Source organism: Eretmochelys imbricata, chromosome 2 (genome assembly GCF_965152235.1).
Source record: "Eretmochelys imbricata isolate rEreImb1 chromosome 2, rEreImb1.hap1, whole genome shotgun sequence".
In the NCBI taxonomy this organism is placed as follows: Eukaryota; Metazoa; Chordata; order Testudines; family Cheloniidae; genus Eretmochelys; species Eretmochelys imbricata.
The window spans coordinates 179,567,229-179,586,601 of record NC_135573.1 but is presented as its reverse complement, the minus strand read 5'-3'; the positions used below and the strand labels follow the sequence as shown (position 1 = coordinate 179,586,601).

At 40.9% G+C, this 19,373-nt stretch overlaps 1 protein-coding gene across 2 annotated transcripts in view; it reads right to left on the bottom strand.

The window, feature by feature from the left end:
* Nucleotides 1-19,373, bottom strand: part of ELMO1 (engulfment and cell motility 1) — a 417,191-nt gene that overhangs the window by 356,216 nt on the left and 41,602 nt on the right. The window contains exon 1 of one of the 2 annotated variants that reach the window (XM_077811026.1): nucleotides 15,754-15,790. The exons of the other annotated variant lie outside the window; for it this stretch is intronic. The gene's annotated coding sequence lies outside the window, so the exon portion shown is untranslated. Of the gene's footprint in view, nucleotides 1-15,753; nucleotides 15,791-19,373 lie in introns of those variants that run through there. 2 annotated transcript variants of the gene reach the window in all.

The window sequence follows — 19,373 nt, the reverse complement described above, 5'->3', positions numbered from 1 at the left end:
CTACACAGCAGAAGCCCGAGTCAGTTGACCCAGGCTCTGAATCTCACATTGTGGGGGGGGAGGGGGTCTTCCTGTGTAGATGTACCCTAAATGGCCTGCCCAGCTGAGAAAGTGCCTGTCTCCCTACATCTCACTATCATGAGTGAGATGAACAAATGCTCAAGTTTGATACATATCATTAAAAGAAAGCCAGGGTAGCAACTAGAGTTTTCTTCATGAGGAGCTCTCTAGCTAATCAAAATAGTCTGCATTTTTTGACCAGAAGACTATGCCACACTAGTCATGTATTAGGGAGGCTTCTGAGGCGTGATCAGGAAGCAGGATTTTGGGTGGAGTGAGGAGCAGCTATAACAGTATTTTGTTGCTGAATTTATGGATATTTTAATATTTCCAATTGTATTATTACCACGTTGAGTGATGTTCCTCTGGGCTGGAAGTTTAATTGGCATCAGGACACCTGAGAAACATGTCTAGGTGATTTTTTAAACTCGAAATCATAACAAATAAAGGGACTAATCTCCCAAGCAAAGTGGAGGAAGCCCCATCAGTGGAGTTGTTTAAGACTAGACTGAAAGAGCACTGAGAATGCACTGCAGGGAACAAGTCTAGACTCTCTGATTTCAATGGTTCTTGAAATAAGCTGTTTCTCCCCCACCTTCAGGGTATCTGAAGCACAGGAAGATGAATCTGAGCCAATTAAAATGCAAATATTCTGTCATGGCCCAGGCAAGCAACTGTCACTTGCCTATTAGCCATGTTCTTTGATCTACTTTAATTTAGGCTTTAATCATTTGGTATGGCTGGCCTTACAATTTATGTCTTGGTTACTGAACATTGTCATAGGCTGAATGTCTCCCAAAACCTGGCTCTTCAACTCGGCGGTCATCATTGGCAACTATCTCATCTTCAGCACAGCATATTTAACAGCAGACCATTATTTTGTGACGGTACCTCTTTCCCTCACTAAGTGATCTCTTAATTCTAGACTGAAATTAGTGAATGCTACTGCCTATCCCCAACCTCTTGCTTTCAGTTTTTTTAAACACACTGTAGTGGAAACACAGACATTGGAACAGACAGAAAACGTTGTCTGCTGCTTTGAAAATAGAAATATGACAGCAAAGACCAAGATGGAACAGCAAAAAAAAAATGACAGCAACATTTTCTTATATAAGGTTAGGGAGAAAACTGATCCATGCTTCTTGCAAGAGGACGCATCTGTTCATGACAAACTGAAGTGAACTGTACTCAATAAAATCACAATCATTCCTGCTAGATTACTCCTTTCGTTAAAAGATGCCGATAATTTCCTTGGTTCAATAGCTAACCTATTTTAAGTTGTTTAAAAAGAAACACACACCTCTAGCCAAGCCAGCCACTGTTCATACCACAGGCTTAGTCAATGGTTTTAAATCTTTGTACTATCTATTAAAATGAAAACCCACCATGCCGAAGATTGGAGGTTACTTCCAGCTCTCAGCAGAAAACCATAAACCCTTGATGAGCACGTTGTCTCTTTGAATGACTGTGTGATGATGCATGCAGCATGGCTATTAACTTAAATGGCGCGGGTTGGGGAGGGAGAGAAAATCACAAGGCTCTGCTATCAGGTTGGGTAACTCTACATTTTCATTTTAAGCTGCAAAAATGAAATATAAAAGCCAGTAACGATACTAATAAAAGCTGCTTTCAAACTTTTTAAATTAAATCTTATATAAAACTTGATTTGACCCAGATTGATTGATTTATTTATTTTAAGTATTTAACCTGCAATGTGTACATTTAAAGAAAAATGGTGTGGTGGGGGGGGAAGTTCGTCACTTGTGCTTAAGATGCTATTTTTTTCTGCTAGTATACCTTTAAAATGACTATGGCTTTGAGAAGGGATTAGTCCTTAATGTGCTTTCATTGCTTTTTGTATTTAACATAAAGGTTTTATATGACCAAATCCTTAGAAAGATCAGCAACTGTAGAGAGTTTCATTGAATTTTATTACTTTTCTTCCTTCCCTCCTGCTTTCAAACAATGGGCAGGGAGTTGAGGAGGGAACAGTCAGATTTTTTTTTTTTACTGGAGTTCCTTTTAGCTAACAATCCAGAAAAATAAATCCTAATAAAATATTGACCTTAAATCCAAGTAATACGATTCTGTCCTCTGATTTTTATTCATCTCTCCTCCACCATTTTTCTCTCCTACTGTTTTGTGCTCCTTGTCAACACCCAGTCTCCCAGCAATCTTTCTCCATCTCCATAATTTTTCCATTGTCCCACTTTACAAAATAACTCTCCCTCTTCCTTTTCTCCTAAAACCCCTATCCTTGCCCACCCGAGTCAGAGCCTGGCCCTGTGTGAGAAGCAGAATGTGATTGAAGAAATCAGCAGTTCACTATGTGATTCTCAGATCCTAACAAACACTAGTGAAACTGGCATCAGCAACTGAAAATTCATAAGCAGTTGGGACATTGCAGAAGTTGAACATGTTATCTCTTAGACGGATTCCAAAAAGGTGAAGAGTTCAAAAGGGAAGCTGATTTCTTAATCCAACAGCTTCTTTCAGCAATTGTGATAAAAGGAAGGCAAAAGGTCTTAATTGTTTTATTTTTAATTTTTGTTTGCAACTTCCTTTCCTTGCAGGATCACACCAGGGTGTTTCCTGGTGTTCTCCTCTGAGCAGGCAATTTTATGTTATTGCTGCTTGCAACGAAGAACAATCAAGCAGCATTCACGATTCCCTCCCTTCCCCTCCCTCTGCCACCCCCTCCCCCCCACACACACACAGTGGGACTGTCCCACAGGCAAACTTCTATGCCCTTACTCTGGGTTCTTAGAAAAAACACTACATTTACCTCCCCAGACTGCATACAGAGAACGGCCCCCTCCTGCCAAACCCCTTTCCTATACCCAGACCTGCTGCAGGTGAGCAGAATAATATGCAGGCTGCCAGAGCAAAACTTCACTTTTTTAAATGGCTACAAATTGAGATTTACATTACACACACCACAGTATTATCGTGCACGAGCTTTTCAATGAAAATATAACCCCAAATGGAAATGCTTAAGTACCAGCAATAAAGGGACTGATTCATACACCCCAGAGAAAAAGTGGTGAACAATGCATGCTCAGTAAGATTTAGGCTTTATCCCTTATTAAAATAAAACCACATGCCTGATCTCTAACCCTCTTTGCTTTATTAATGTTTTTGTTTTTCAAGATTACAAAAGTAATGTGGAACAGAAGGCTTTAGAGGACAATTTATCATCCAAGTCCTATGTTCCACATATTAAAATATCCATCACCCTCTCTGTCCACAAAATATAACTATATTTTTGGAGGATCAACAGGAATTATATTTTGAAGGTTGAAAGCAAAATTATGCCGCGGTAGAAAATAAAATACAACCTCCAAAATGTGAAGCACAATCGCTGCTACTATACAGATTGATTGACACCTGACATGTCAATCTACCAAAATTCCAATTGTCTGAAAGATATAACAAACAAACAAACAGGAACATTTTCTCTTAAAAGGTCAGAGATTAGCAATTCTTAAGGGTCTATACACACAGGACTAAAGCCGAGGAACAACCATGAACTTTAAAGTGTGATCTCTTACGTTATAAATTGTTTCCCTACGCCTGAGCCTTTAACACAATTCAGTCTGGATTAAGGTCACAACTAGAATGGAGTCTTATCTTCTCAGTTGAATTCCATCCCTGCAAACATTTGTTCTACATAACAAAATTTGTCACAATTTCCATTCTCTGCTCAGGAAACTCCTAGCACTTGAACAATAGGAGGAAGGGTGGCAGCGAGGGGCCTGGGGGTGGGTGAGGGGGAATATTTCAGGTCCAAATTGAAATGCATTAACAAGAGCTCGGAAAGGATGTGTTAGGGGAGTTGTCTGCACACCTTCTCCCTTCACTGTAGATAGGCTTGGAAGTATTGGATTTTTAATCCGTAAACATCACCAGACACCCGCAGACCAACAAAAAAATACTTCCCTCAACAATCAAAATTTACAGATAGGCACAGTTAACATGTGATGTTGACAACTTGTGTTAATGGTTATAAAGCTCTAACTTTTTGAATTTCAACATTTACTGTCCTTAAAAAAATAACAAAAAAAACAACTGTCGGCCCCTCCATAATTTCCCAAAACTGTGAAAATTTAAATCAATAAAAATGGAAAAGAAGCTTAAAAATAAACCTTGATATTATCTATCAAATATGTTTTTTAAACATTTGAATTCTGCCAATCCTAGCTATGCAATAGAGTCCTGGATCTAGCCCATGCTCTCTATTGCTTATAGCCCTTTCACAATTCTTAAAATTGACATACAGCAACTGCCAATGGACCTTGCTTGGCTGGGACTGTTCCAGATTTTATGAAACCTGTGTGAGAACTGTCTCAGACAAGGTCACAGGACCATGGCAATTGGCAGGCAGCTATACCCAAGGCCTGGACTAGTTCACGGTACATGTGCTTGCTTAGTGCACTGCCTACTTCCTACTTGTCCACATGGCAATGATCAATCTGCCGGTCAACATGAGCAAGGGAGGACTGAGGGCTGCAACAAGGGAAGGTTAGTTGTTTAAATGAAGAGAAAGGGGAGTACTCAAAGGAGTTTGGACCAGAGGTGAGGGAGGGTTTCGGACCCCCCAACACCCACCCGCCATCTCCTCCAGACCTCCCCCAACACCCAGAGCAGGCTGTTCCTCTGAACACTTGTGCCAGTAAAACTCAATCATTTGAACAGACAGGGAAACCAAAAAGGGTGGGAGCATTACCAAAGTAAATTCATTTACAAATCTGACTGAACACAGGTAGAAAAATGTTTTGTAATATTTGCCTAGTTCTGCTGGGGTGCTTAAGGTGGGCAATAGAACAGCTCGTGAGGGTAAAAAGGAGAGGGATTGAGATTTTAATTTACATTCTCTGTGACACACCTTCCTAGTGTCTGATTTATATTTAAAAAGCTCTCTGCAAGGAACAGATTTAGAGAGTTAAAGTAAAATCATATGTGCTTAAAATAGTAAAGTAAAATATTAGGACACCAGCAATCTTCGGGCACCAATTAAATGACTTCTGGAGTCCACAGACCTTTCCAACATCCTAATTTGCCATAGGAAAAGCAGCCCATCACCAAATTGCCCCTGTGGACTAAACTTCATCAAGAACTTTCAAATAAATTTCATTTGAAGTTTCTCTGATGAGTTATTCATCAGATAACTTGGCAAAATAAAGATGGGGGGAAGGCTAAGAGAATTTTCAAAAATATAATTAACACTCCCCCCCCCCCCAGTCACATATCTCAAAGTAGCTTTTCTGAAACAGCTTAAATTTGGGAAAAAATATCATTTTTAGTAACCAAATGTGCATCTTTTGAAGTGCCAAGGAGCTTGTTTTGTGTCAGTGAATCAGTATTTGCGGGGCGGAGGGGTGAGAGGATGGAAGCAACAAAGTTTCAACCTCGTCCAACTTTCTTTGCATCAAATACAAAAATGACATAAAAAGTTACTGTTAACTCTGGAGGGGCAGCTGCATTATAAAAGGACAACACTACCTGTCCAACGAATTAAGATTGCCGCACTGTTGTAGCTCTCTTGGTCCCAAGATATTAGAGCAGGGGTGGCCAACCTGAGCCTGAGAAGGAGCCAGAATTTACCAATGTACATTGCCAAAGAGCCACAGTAATATGTCAGCAGCTCCCACACCCCGCTCCCAGCACCTGCCGCCCAGTGGCGGACCTGCCGATCAGCGCCTCCCCCTCCCTCCCCACACCTCCCAATCAGCTGTTTCATGGTGTGGAGGAGGCTCAGGTGTGGGGGAGAGGGGGCGGAGCGAGGGCACTTCTTTCTCTGTGGAGAAAGTAGTGGTTTGGGATGATTTAGAAAAGCTGGACGAGCACAAGTCCATGGGACCAGATGCGCTGCATCCAAGGGTGCTAAAGAAGTTGGCAGATGTGATTGCAGAATCATTGACCATTATCTTTGAAAACTCCTGGCGATCATGGAAGGTCCTGGAAGACTGGAAAAAGGCTAATGTAGTGCCCAACTTTAAAAAAAAGGGAAGGAAGAGGATCCTGGGAACTACAGGCCAGTCAGCCTCACCTCAGTCCCTGGAAAGATCATGGAACAGGTCCTCAAGGAATCAATTTTGAAGCACTTAGAGGAGAGGAAAGTGATCAGGAACAGTCAGCATGGATTCACCAAGGGCAAGTCATGCCTGACAAACCTATTCTTGCCAGCAAGTTAAAGAAGTATGGGCTGGATGAATGGACTATAAGGTAGAAAGAAAGCTGGCTAGATTGTCAGGCTCAAAGGGTAGTGATCAATGGCTCCGTGTCTAGCTGGCAGCCGGTATCAAGCGGAGTGCACCAGGGGTCTGTCCTGGGGCTGGTTTTGTTCAATATCTTCATAAATGATCTGGAGGATGGTGTGGATTGCACTCTCAGCAAGTTTGCAGGTGACACTAAACTGGGAGGAGAGGTAGATATGCTGGAGGGTAGGGATAGGATACAGAGGGACCTAGACAAATTAGAGGATTGGATCAAAAGAAATCTGATGAGGTTCAACAAGAACAAGTGCAGAGTCCTGCACTTAAGACGGAAGAATCCCATGCACCGCTACAGACTAGGGACTGAATGTGTATGCAGCAATTCTGCAGAAAAGGACCTAGGGGTTACAGTGGACGAGAAGCTGGATATGAGTCAACAGTGTGTCCTTGTTGCCAAGAAGGTTAACAGCATTTTGGGCTGTATAAGTAGGAGTATTGCCAGCAGATCGAGGGACATGATCATTCCCCTCTATTCAACATTGGTGAGGCCTCATCTGGAGTACTGTGTCCAGTTTTGGGCCCTACACTACAAGGAGGATGTGGAAAAATTGGAAAGCGTCCAGCGGAGGGCAACAAAAATGACTGGAGGGCTGGAGCACATGACTTATGAGGAGAGGCTGAGGGAACTGGGATTGTTTAGTCTGCGGAAGAGAAGAATGAGGGGGGATTTGATAGCTGCTTTCAACTACCCGAAAGAGGGTTCCAAAGAGGATGAATCTAGACTGTTCTCAGTGGCAGTAGATGACAGAACAAGGAGTAATGGTCTCAAGTTGCAGTGGGGGAGGTTTAGGTTAGATGTTAGGAAAATCTTTTTCACTAGGAGGGTGGTGGAATGGGTTACCTCGGGAGGTGGTGGAATCTCCTTTGAGGTTTTCAAGGTCAGGCTTGACAAAGCCCTGGCTGGGATGATTTAGTTGGGGATTGGTCCTGCTTTGAGTAGGGGGTTGGACTAGATGACCTCCTGAGGTCCCTTCCAACCCTGATATTCTATGATTCTATGGCAGGCTCAAGGTAGGGTGCAGGAAGGGGTGGAGTGGGGGTAGGGCCTGTGGCAGAGCCAGGGGGTTGAGCAGTGAGCACCCCCCGGCACAGTGGAAAGTTGGCACCTATAGCTCCAGCCCCGGAGTCGGTGCCTATATAAGGAGCCACATATTAACTTCTGAAGAGCCGCATGTGGATGGTGGGATAGAAATTGTTGTAGTGTTGAGGAAAAGAAACCCTTGAGGAATTCCACCATGATTTCAACAATTTCCATCCCACCATCAACCTCAGCCTGGACCAGTCCACACAAGAGATCCACTTCCTGGACACTACAGTACTAATAAGCGATGGTCACATAAACACCACCCTATACCAGAAACCTACTGACCACTATACTTACTTACATGCCTCCAGCTTTCATCCAGAACACACCACATGATCCATAGTCTACAGCCAAGCTCTACGATACAACCGCATTTGCTCCAACCCCTCAGACAGAGACAAACACCTACAAGATCTCTATCAAGCGTTCTTACAACTACAATACCCACCTGCTGAAGTGATGAAACAGATTGACAGAGCCAGAAGAGTACCAGAAGTCACCTACTACAGGACAGGCCCAACAAAGAAAATAACAGAACGCCACTAGCCATCACCTTCAGCCCCCAACTAAAACCTCTCCAACGCATCATCAAGGATCTACAACCTATCCTGAAGGACGACCCATCACTCTCACAGATCTTGGGAGACAGGCCAGTCCTTGCTTACAGACAGCCCCCCAACCTGAAGCAAATACTCACCAGCAACCACACACAACACAACAAAAGCACTAACCCAGGAACCTATCCTTGCCACAAAGCCCGTTGCCAACTGTGTCCACATATCTATTCAGGGGACACCGTCATAGGGCCTAATCACATCAGCCACACTATCAGAGGCTCGTTCACCTGCACATCTACAAATGTGATATATGCCACCATGTGCCAGCAATGCCCCTCTGCCATGTACATTGGCCAAACCGAACAGTCTCTATGTAAAAGAATAAATGGACACAAATCAGACGTCAAGAATTATAACATTCAAAAACCAGTCGGAGAACACTTCAATCTCCCTGGTCACTCGATTACAGACCTAAAAATCGCAATACAACAACAAAAAAACTTCAAAAACAGACTCCAACGAGAAACTGCAGAACTGGAATTAATTTGCAAACTGGACACATTAAATGAGGCTTGAATAAAGCCTGGGAGTGGATGTGCCATTACACAAAGTCAAACTATTGCCCCATGCTTATTTTTCCCCCTACTGTTACTCACACCTTCGTGTCAACTGTTGGAAATGGGCCATTCTGATTATCACTACAAAAGGTTTTTTTCTCCTGCTGATAATAGCTCACCTTAATTGATCACTCTTGTCATAGTGCGTATGGCAACACCCATTTTTTCATGTTCTCTGTCTATCTACCTACCATATTTTCCACTGCATGCATCCAATAAAGTGGGTTTTAGCCCATGAAAGCCTATGCTCAAATAAATTTGTTCATCTCTAAGGTGCCACATGTACTCCCCTTACACTTTCAACGGTTGCTCTAAAAATAGCATTTTTGGTTTCCAAAGATAAGGGGCCTGATCCTCCACTGTTGTCAATTGGCATGGCTCCATTAACTTAAACAGGGTCACACCTACCCATTTACACCAGCTCACGATCTGGCCCATAATCTCTCAACAGTGGCTTTACAACTTGTTCAGTTTTAAAGCAAAAAGATTATTTTGCTAACAGTTCACGAGGAGGTAGAAAATCAAGCTTATATTCTTTTCAGATATGTATTATTATCACCATCATCTTGACCCAAATGAGGTATATCTGCCTCCCACTGAGTAGGAAAGATAGGAAGTATGGCAAGAAACCACCCTGGCTTAACCAAGAGATCTTAAATGATCTAAAAATTAAAAGAGAGAGTCCTACAAAAAGTGGAAACTCGGTCAAATTACAAAGGATAAAAATAAACAAATAACAAAAGTATGTAGGGACAAAATTAGAAAGGCCAAAGCACAAAACGAGATCAAACTGTCTAGAGACATAAAGGGTAACAAGAAAACATTCTAGAAATGTTAGAGGAAGCAAGAGGAAGACCAAGGACAGGGTAAGTTCATTACTCAATGGGGGGAGGGGGGAACAATAACAGAAAACCTGGAAATAGCAGAGGTACTTAATGACTTCTTTCTTTCGGTTTTCACCAAGAAGGTTGGTGGCGATTGGATGTCAAACATAGTGAATGCCCATGAAAATGAGGTAGGATCAGAGGCTAAAATAGGGAAAGAACAAGTTAAAAATTACTTAGACAAGTTAGATGTCTTCAAGACACCAGGGCCTGATTAAATGCATCCTAGAATACTCAAGGAGCTAATTGAGGAGATATCTGAGCCATTAGTGATTATCTTCGAAAAGTCATGGAAGACGGGAGAGATTCCAGAAGACTGGAAAAGGGCAAATATAGTGCCAATCTATAAAAAGGGAAATAAGGACAACCCAGGGAATTACAGACCTGTCAGCTTAACTTCTATACCCGGAAAGATAATGGAGCAAATAATGAAGCAATCAATTTGCAAACATCTAGAAGATAATAAGGGATAAGTAACAGTCAGCATGGATTTGTCAAGAACAAATCATGTCAAACAACCTGATAGCTTTCTTTGACAGGGTAAAAAGCCTTATGGATAGGAGGAAAGTGGTAGATGTGGTATATCTTGACTTTAGTAAAGCTTCTGATACTGTCTTGCATGACCTTCTCATAAACAAACTAGGGAAATGCAAACTAGGTGGAGCTACTATAGGTGGATGCATAACTAGTTGGAAAACCATTCCCAGAGAGTAGTTATCAATGGTTCACAGTCATGCTGGAAGGGCATAATAAGCTGCATCCCACAGAGATTAGTTCTGGGTCCAATTCTGTTCAACATTTTCATTAATGATTTAGATAATGGCATAGAGAGAACACTTATAAAGTTTGTGGATGATACCAAGTTGGGAGGGGTTGCAAGTGCTTTGGAGGATAGGATTATAATTCAAAATGATTTGGACAAACTGAAGAAATGGTCTGAAGTAAATTGGACCAAATTCAATAAGGACAAATGCAAAGTACTCCGCTTCGTAAGGAACAATCAGTTGCACACACACAAAATGAAAAATGACTGCCTAGGAAGGAGTACTGCAGAAAGGGATCTGGGGTCATAGTGGACCACAAGTTAAATTTGAGTCAACAATGTAACGCTGTTGCAAAAAAAGCGAACATCATTCCAGGATGCATTAGCAGGATTGTTGTAAGCAAGACACTAGAAGTAATTCTTCGGCTCTACTCCACACTGATCAGGCCTCAACGGGATTACTGTGTCCAGTTCTGGGTGCCACGTTTCAGGAAGGAAGTGGACAGATTGGAGAAAGTCCAGAGAAGAGCAACAAAAATGATGAAAGGTCTACAAAACATGACCTGTGAGGGAAGATTGAAAGACATGATTGGGGACATGATAACAGTTTTCAAGTACATAAAAGGTTGTTACAAGGAAGAGGTAGAAAAAATGTTCTGCTTAACTGCTGACGCTAGGACAAGAAGCAACTTAAATTGCAGCAAGGGAGGTTTAGATTGGACATTAGGAAAAACTTCTTAACTGTCAGGGTGGTTAAGCACAGGAATAAATTGCCTAAAGAGGTTTTGAAGAGCAGGTTAGACAAACACCTGTCAGGCATGGTCTAGATCAGTGCTTCTCAAGCTATCTGATGTGGGGGACCGGCAATTTTTTTTTCCCCAATGTGCACGCAGACCAGCAGCCAATAGCTCACGGACCGGCACCGTGAGTAGCACTGGTCTAGATAATACTTAGTCCTGCCATGAGTGCAGGGGACTGGACTAGATGACCTCTCGAGGTCCCTTCCAGTCCTCTGATTCTAGAATATCACAGGTGTAACTGAGGCCATGTCTATACTAGCAGTACTTTACTGGTAAAGGAATGCCGGTATAGTATACCAGAAAAAGCACTCTTAGTTAAGATGCTCCTATGCCAGCAAAACTATACCAGCGCTTTGTAAAGAGCTTCAGTGTAGACATGACTTAAGGTGCAACCGAAGTGTACAACTCAAGGTAAAAATTCAGCATCTGTATCTTAGCCATGTACTCTGTTACTGATATGGGAGCAAGAACAGAATCCATCTCACTCTCCCATAACAGTAGCCATGTTGGTTCCACGGCACACATGGAAAAAGCGACTTAAGTTGCGTCACTAAAGTAAGCATATGAGACTTGACATACACACAGGCTGCAGGCCTGACAACCACCATGAACAATGCTCCCAAGTTCCAATGAGGTTGAAAAGGAAACTTCAAGGGTATAAACTTAAATGCATGGCAATATTTAATCATATAAAAATATATCCAACCATTAAAAAAGTAACGGTATTCAAAAGTATTTTCCCCCAATAAACATTTACAGCAGACTACATTTTTAGGAACTTTGAGTTTTATATTTTAGATCTGTTTTTGTACATCAGGCTTTCCACATCTTAATCCTGGAAGAGCAATTATAGTGCACTACCAAGCAATACTTTTAGAGCAGTAAATTAAAGAGGCCTAACTCATGGCCACAGCTGTGCCCTGTTATCTGTACTGTGTCACTTTAATTCAGAACACAAACGCCATAATTCTTTAAATTGTTACATGCCTGTAAACCACAACAGCAATTAATTTGCCTCTGCCAGGCTGTACCATTTTAAAAATCCCCACAACACTGCAAAGTAAAACAAAGCCAGCTGCACCCAACCTTTTATTTTACTTTAAAAAAAACAAAAACAAAAACATAAAGAGAAGGACATTTTAAAATCTTCACAGAAAACTCAAAAAAAGCAGCAAAGCTGATCACAGGAGTGATTACAAAAATCAAGTTTGAAAATGGATTCTAAGCCCATGAAGCTCTGTTTAGAGAAGTAATCCCATCAATTCAGTGGGATGACCTATGTGCAAAGGTTTTGCAGGATAAGGCCTTAAATTAGTGCAAAGCAAACAAAAACTAATTTATTGATTTTAACACACATTTAAACTCCTTTGTGCCAGAAAAATAGCTTTGTGTTTCTTCCCTTCCCCGCATTCCGATTTTTCAAGCCATTAGTCAATAGTTTGCAACATACCTACTGAAATTACCTACAAACGCTTTAAAAAAAAAAAAAAGTTGGAATAAGGAATAAATTCCTGAAACTGGCAATTGACAGACAGGTAAACAATATTTTTGCCCCCTTTATTTTTTTCATTTTTATTTTTATTTTTGAGTCCAGAATAGAGCTCGGCAAATAACTGATATGTCAGTTTGGGAGCAGCTCGGGAAAAAAAAAACTTTCAGTTTGGGCTGAATCTAAACTGAAAATTTGAGGTTAATTTAGTGAACTGAAAAATGTCACTTAATTCACAATACCCCACTACTGACTGGGCGAGAGGGAGTGAGATAGACTCTATAGCCTGATGACAGGTTTCAGAGTAGCAGCCGTGTTAGTCTGTATTGGCAAAAAAAAAAGGAGGACTTGTGGCACCTTAGAGACTAACAAATTTATTTGAGCATAAGCTTTCGTGAGCTACAGCTCACTTCATTGGTTTACAGCCTGATGGTTAGGGCACTCACCTGGGGTGGGGGTGAGGGATGTTCCAGTCCCTGCTCCAATGAATAAGTAAGTGTTTATAACAAAGTAGAACTGCTTCAGACAGGAGATGCACAGAGATCCACCCCAGAACAGCCTATAGCCTTGTTGATAGGGCACTTATCTAGTACAGGAGAGACCTAGATTAAAGTCCCTGCTTTAGAGGGGAGATTCAAATGTGGATCTCTCACATTCCAAGTGAGTGCCCTAACCACTGGAATATTGGGTCTAACAGGGGTACCCCCGCCACCTGCTCACATGGTTCCTAAATCTCCTTGTCAATCTATCCTGAAAATTGAAATGTTTCATTTTTATAGCATTGAAATCGTTTGTTTCAACATTGCCGAATATTTTTCTATTTTTGTTTCAACCAAAACAATTAGCTGAAATAGACGCAAATTCACCAATAGTTTTGGTCAACCCGAATCTGCATTTTTTGGTGAAAAAAATGTTTAACCTAAAAACTTTCACCCAGCACTAGTCAAGAGTCCATTTGGGTTTTCATGAAAGCAAGGGACTGTAGTATTTGCAGTGAACAAAGACAGCAATGATGTAGTCAGGAGTTATGCAAGATTCCATTACCTACAATTTATTTCTTAGCTGCAGCACCTGTTGTTTCCTACATAAGAGTTGCATTCCAAAGATAGGTACAGATAGAGACATCCTAACTGTTTATAATAAATGGATATTAAGGTGGCTTTGATCTCACAAACATGTGAATATGATTGTATATATGAACATTTTTTATACATATGAGTAATCTAAAACTCAATAGGTATATTCCCCACATGTAAAGTTACTCACACATATGTTTGTGAAATCAGGACCTATATCACAGATCCATACCACATTGGTTTTAGGACTTTGGATTTTAATGATAGAATGAGCCAAAAGTGTAATGAAATTTTTAAAATGTATGTATGTTAAAATTATGTTACAGGTTTGCCCTGAGCTACAACCAAAACATGGCAAATGAGATTTACGGCTGCCATTCAAGTAATCAATGAGTCCAGTTGTTTTTAAATATTGCAGCATCACATGGGCTCAATCAAACACCTACTGAAGGCAATGGAAAGACTTCAGTAGACATTGAATCAAGCCTCACCATGGTAAAATATTCAGAGACGGATTTTATATTGGATTTATTTGTTTCCTTTGTTTAAAGGTTTAAAGATTTTATCATTTTCAAACTAGTTGCCTTTGGGCTGAAGTTTGAGGATCTCAGTGAAAAAGTGAAACTTTTTGGACATTTTAGTAAAATTCAGGTTGGCCACTGTTGAGATATCTAAGGCCATGTCTACACTACCACTTATGTCACTCAGGGGTATGAAAAAAAAAGTTCGCCAGCATAAATGGTAGTATGCACAGTTCTCCCATCAGCATACAGCGGCTATATGAGAGATCTTACAGTGGCGCAGCTGCATCAGTATGGCTGTCCTGCTCGCTGTCAGCTCTCTAGTGTAGAGATCGCCTAAGTGTAAAAAACTAAGTTTTTGGATATCTTTCAGGCAACTTGTGCTTAATATACTCAAAACAGCTTTATTTTAACACTACAGACTTATTAAGCACTTAAGGATCATGCAAATCCTTACTCATAGGTGTATAATTGAACTAAGTTCATTGGGGGAGGACTGTCTTTATTTTTGTCTGTGTTTCTACCCCACCTAGCACAAGGGGTCCTGGTCCATGACTGGAACTCCTAGGCACTACAATAATATAAATAATAATAGCAGTCCTTATTTATACAAGTAGTTCGATTGAGGCCAATAGGTCTACATGTGAGAGTATGGGTTGCAGGACCAGGCCCTTAATTCTCAAAGAGAACTAAGTTGTGTATGTTATAAATCGAAATCCATGAATAAAAATAAAAAACAAACAGTCTCTGGGGTGAATATCAATCCTTAATGTGCAAGTCAGAAAATTCAAAGCTATGATTCCCACAGCAACCATAATGGTCCCATGGGGGTACGTAGTATTTTACATTCTTTCCTAGAGACCCAATGAATGAATTCTAAAGGGCTTATAAAGAATGCAAAATACTACATACACACATGGGGCCATTATGGTTGCTGTGGGAATCACAGCTTTGAATTTTCTGACTTTTCCACATTAAGGGTAGAAGTTCACGCCAGAGAGTATTTTATTTTTATTCATGCATTTAGATTTATATAAATAAGATTTTTAAATAAATTGGCTATTTTATGTTCTAGACACCTCAACCATAATGTTACATTAGCAAAAAAAAAAATTACGTTATATTAACCACATGGGAAAACATACTGACTCTTTATTGTACTATTTGTTTTCATTTATCCAAATATAGTTACTTCTCAAGTCATATTTAAACAGATTTAAAACTACTACAGATGATTTTTTTTAATTTGCATCACAAGGCAAAACCCAGAAATAATTCATTAGAGAGAGAGAGAGAGAGAGAGAATTTAAAGATTATTAAAGTTTTAAAGATAATCACATTGAAGAAATATTGTCCCATAAATCTGTTCTTTTATATTGATAAAGGCCCCGATTCAGTTGGATACTTAACCAAGTGTATAATTTTACGACCAGGAACAGCCCCACTGAGGTCAATCAAGAGTTTTCATGGATTGCTGCTGCTTGCCTCCCATTGAAGACAATGGGATGTAAGCACATGCTTAAATCCTTTCCTGAATAGAGGACCTGAATGTTTTGAAGTTAAAACATTTCCCCTCCTTTTGAAGTATTTTCTTTTCTTGTTAAGAATAAAAGACTCTTACACTCACAAGGAAAAGACAGCTCCTTTTACAACTTCACCCACCAAGCAAACCATTCTGCCGCAGAAATAGCGCCTCTAGCTGTAACACAAACAAAAACTTCACATCACTTCATAGTGAACACCATTTTGGACTTTCTAAATAAATAGTTTCTGATGCAAAAGAAAAAAAAACACAATAAAACTATCTCCAGCTTTATTTGTACTTTTATTCTTTACATTTTGCCAGCCCTTCAGCTTTATTCTCTTTCCTTGGGAGTATTCAGAGATTGCATTAGTTGAACTTAAGTTTCACATGTAGCATATTTGTAAAACCACTTAGATTTTCCCTTAACAATAAGCTTAACATGCTGGCATATAGTTTTCTGAAAAACTTTACTCTTCTAAAGAAAAAGTTCTGTTTAGATGGATGATAAAACAACAACATACGCATGGGTAAGAGGGGGATGCAAGAAGCAGAATAAGTGAGGAGGGTCCTTGCAATCTGGAGCCTAAAACAGGGAGGGGCTTGAATGCAACATCTTGCTTTTGAGCAGCTGCTCTCATGGGAAAATGCTGATTGTGGCCAACCAGCTGACTGCTATTGGCAGGGGACCCAGGGAGGAGAAATGATTACCCTCTCATCTCCAAGTCATGTCACAATGTGACCTAGGTAAAGAAAGGAGGCATCAAGACTGACTCACATAGCACACATCAGTGGCTGATGAGGGCTTGGGGCAAAACCCTAGATTTGGTGGATATAGACCAGTCAGAATCTTGCTTCAACCTCAATTGACAAACTAAGCCAAATCACAGCTGGAAAGATAAAGAGTGAGCACTTCAGTTATTCAGCAATCTGCAAAACAGTTTGGGTTTACTCTTGCAAATTTTCCAGAGTCCCATTTCAGATTAAGACTTTGTGCCTCTGTAATGGTTGGTATTCAGGAGAGTGCTTTCTACACCATCTCTATCCTGCTAGTTATATTGAGACATATAAAAAAATTAGAAAGTCAGATAGCTAGTAACAACCCTTTAGCATTTTAAACTATGAGTCAGAACTGCCTTCTGAATTGGCAGGCAGTCTTTTTCCATTAAAGAGGACTGCCCAATGCTCTCATTATTTAACAAAAAATACAGAGCAATTATTTTGTGTTTTGCTAAATATTTGGTATGGTGCCTTTCTCAAAAAAAAAAAAAAAAAAAACACATAAAACAACAACTCTAATATCACAAAATTGTTGAGGCACGCTTAAATAGGTCACCAAGCTAACCTTCATTGTTAAATTCTTTCTGTACGAAGTGTATGCTATTCAATTAGCTTACTGAGGTAGCTGTTCCAGAATCTTGTTTTATTCATAAACCTGATGCCTCCTCCTTCCCAAATATGATAGCTGAGAAATTAAATTGCTTTGTGTTTTTACCAGTAACCAGTGTTCAGTTCTGTTTCAACTATTTCATGTCCTGTTGTCCCAAAGTCACTTTTGAAAAGCTAGTTTCAGTCTCAGAGGGCCCTTTTTATCTGTTATATTAGGCTAATTGGTAATCCTTCTTTCCATGGAAAAAAATTCTAAAAGGAGGTCACTTTCCTGAAAGTTATTATGACTCAAAATGCTTTGTCTTAACTATAAGAAGTGAATATGCTCTTTAAAATAAACCACTAGATCATGATTCAGGCCAATAACGTGGATATGAAATTAGTCATTTTTGAGAGATCAATCCTGCAAACACTGAGTCCTTACTCACATGAACGGTTCCACTGATTTCATTGGGACTATCAGACAGGGCTACTCAGATGAGTAGCAGTTTGAAGGATTGGGCCCCAGGATAATGTCACGAGGCAGGTATATCCCATCATCACTTCAGATGTGTTGGAGGGGGGAAGTTATAGCCCTGCAGCTGAGTTCAGATAACTGCCCTTTTCCCCAGGGCAGTATGACTTAATGGTCAGAGTTAATAGGACTTCTCTTAGTTCCAGGGCATTATGGCCCAACGGCTAGAATCAGTAGGACCATCCCTGAATGCAGGACAGTATGGCCCGGTGGCCAGAGTCAGTGGGACTGCCCTTGGCTTCAGGGCAGCCCTTATATGCAGGGTGATGCGGCCCTTTCAGCGGCACATGTCTCTGCCACTGGATCAGTGGGCATCCATCCAAAACATGCTGACTTGGTTCCCGGCTTCACAACTGGATTTATGTCTGGTTCCCCTAAGCTACTTCCTACCCTACCTTCCTCCTCTGTAGTCTGCAGGCCCTTTGGGTCTTCAGGGTCGTCAGCAGGCAAAGCTCCTGATGACAACTTCTCCTCATGGGCTTCCACAGCCAGCCGGGTATTTGCCTGGGTCTCGGTGCGACAGGCTTCCATGGTCTGCGGCTCCGATCGCTCCTGGCCAAGAGCCTACAACAAACATCCTCTCTACTGCGATCAGAGCAGACTAAGCTTGGCTGCTCCCTTTTATACTGAGATTCCAGTTGGGAATGCCCAGCCGGGGTGAGGGGGCATGGCTTCCTCAGCCCCCAGTATGGCGTTAACCCCTTCCTGTCCAGCGTGGGGCAGGTATACCCTGTCTCAGATAATTTCAACATTTTTCCTGCTTGATTCTGCTGTGACAAAATGTATTCTTCCCAGCCACAGATGCTCAAAACTTTCCCTTCTCTGTGGTAAGATTCACAGATATAAGAGGCACATAACTTTCTACTGAAAAAAAACCCTAATATTGGCAGTACCTTGCACAGTATTGCCATCCACAAACATTCAAAAAATCTTGAGTCAGGATTTTTAAGCCAAACTGTGTTCTTTTTATTTGTCTCGTGGTTTCTGAGTCTCTAAGGAACCCTCAGGTCACATTTTCAAGAATTTATCTGCAAACATGAGGCCTAGAAGCTTCCTTTTTGAAAAATGAAAGCTGAGATTCTGATCAAGTCACTTTCTCCAGGAGCTGGGCCTTTAAGAAAAATACCAAATATGGTGATGTTTGCAATAAAGTCATAAGAGTTGGCAACTCTGCTTCCATTCAGAAACCTCAAAGTCCTTTTTAAAAATGTGCAACAACCTCCTGAGCTATGTAGGTAAATACTGTATTATTCCCTTTTACAGACAGGTAAGCCAATTCAGAGAGCAGTTCCATGACTTGACCAAGGATATGTGTTCACTGCAGAGTTAATTCAGTCTCTTATCAGGATGTTGCCCCAAACCACCTCTTGTCTTCATACAAAAACTTCTAACCTGAGTTTGGTGCTGCTTTAAACCCAGGCTAGATGGCTTGGTTGGGGGTATAGGCTAAATCATGTTTCTCAACCTTTTTGATACCAAGGACCGGCTTCCTGCCTTCCTAAACTGTCTCAGGGAAATCTCAGGGACCGACACCAGTCCACGGACCAGTCATTGAGAAACACAAGGGTGCCGCTTTAACTTGCGTGGGTAACCCACCTACGCTTTGCAGAAAGGCTGAAAGCTAAATCACTTGAATGATGACAGTTCTCTACTAACCTTCCCCAATACCTTTGTGTGCCTAGAGACAAACAAGTTCTTCCACAATTCACTGGAAAAAAGAATCACAATGCAGCTTTACTCACTGCAGCACAAAAAAAAATCAGGGAAATGGCCCCAGAAGTCCTAATGACACATATGAGTGATTGCAGTACCAGTGAGGATA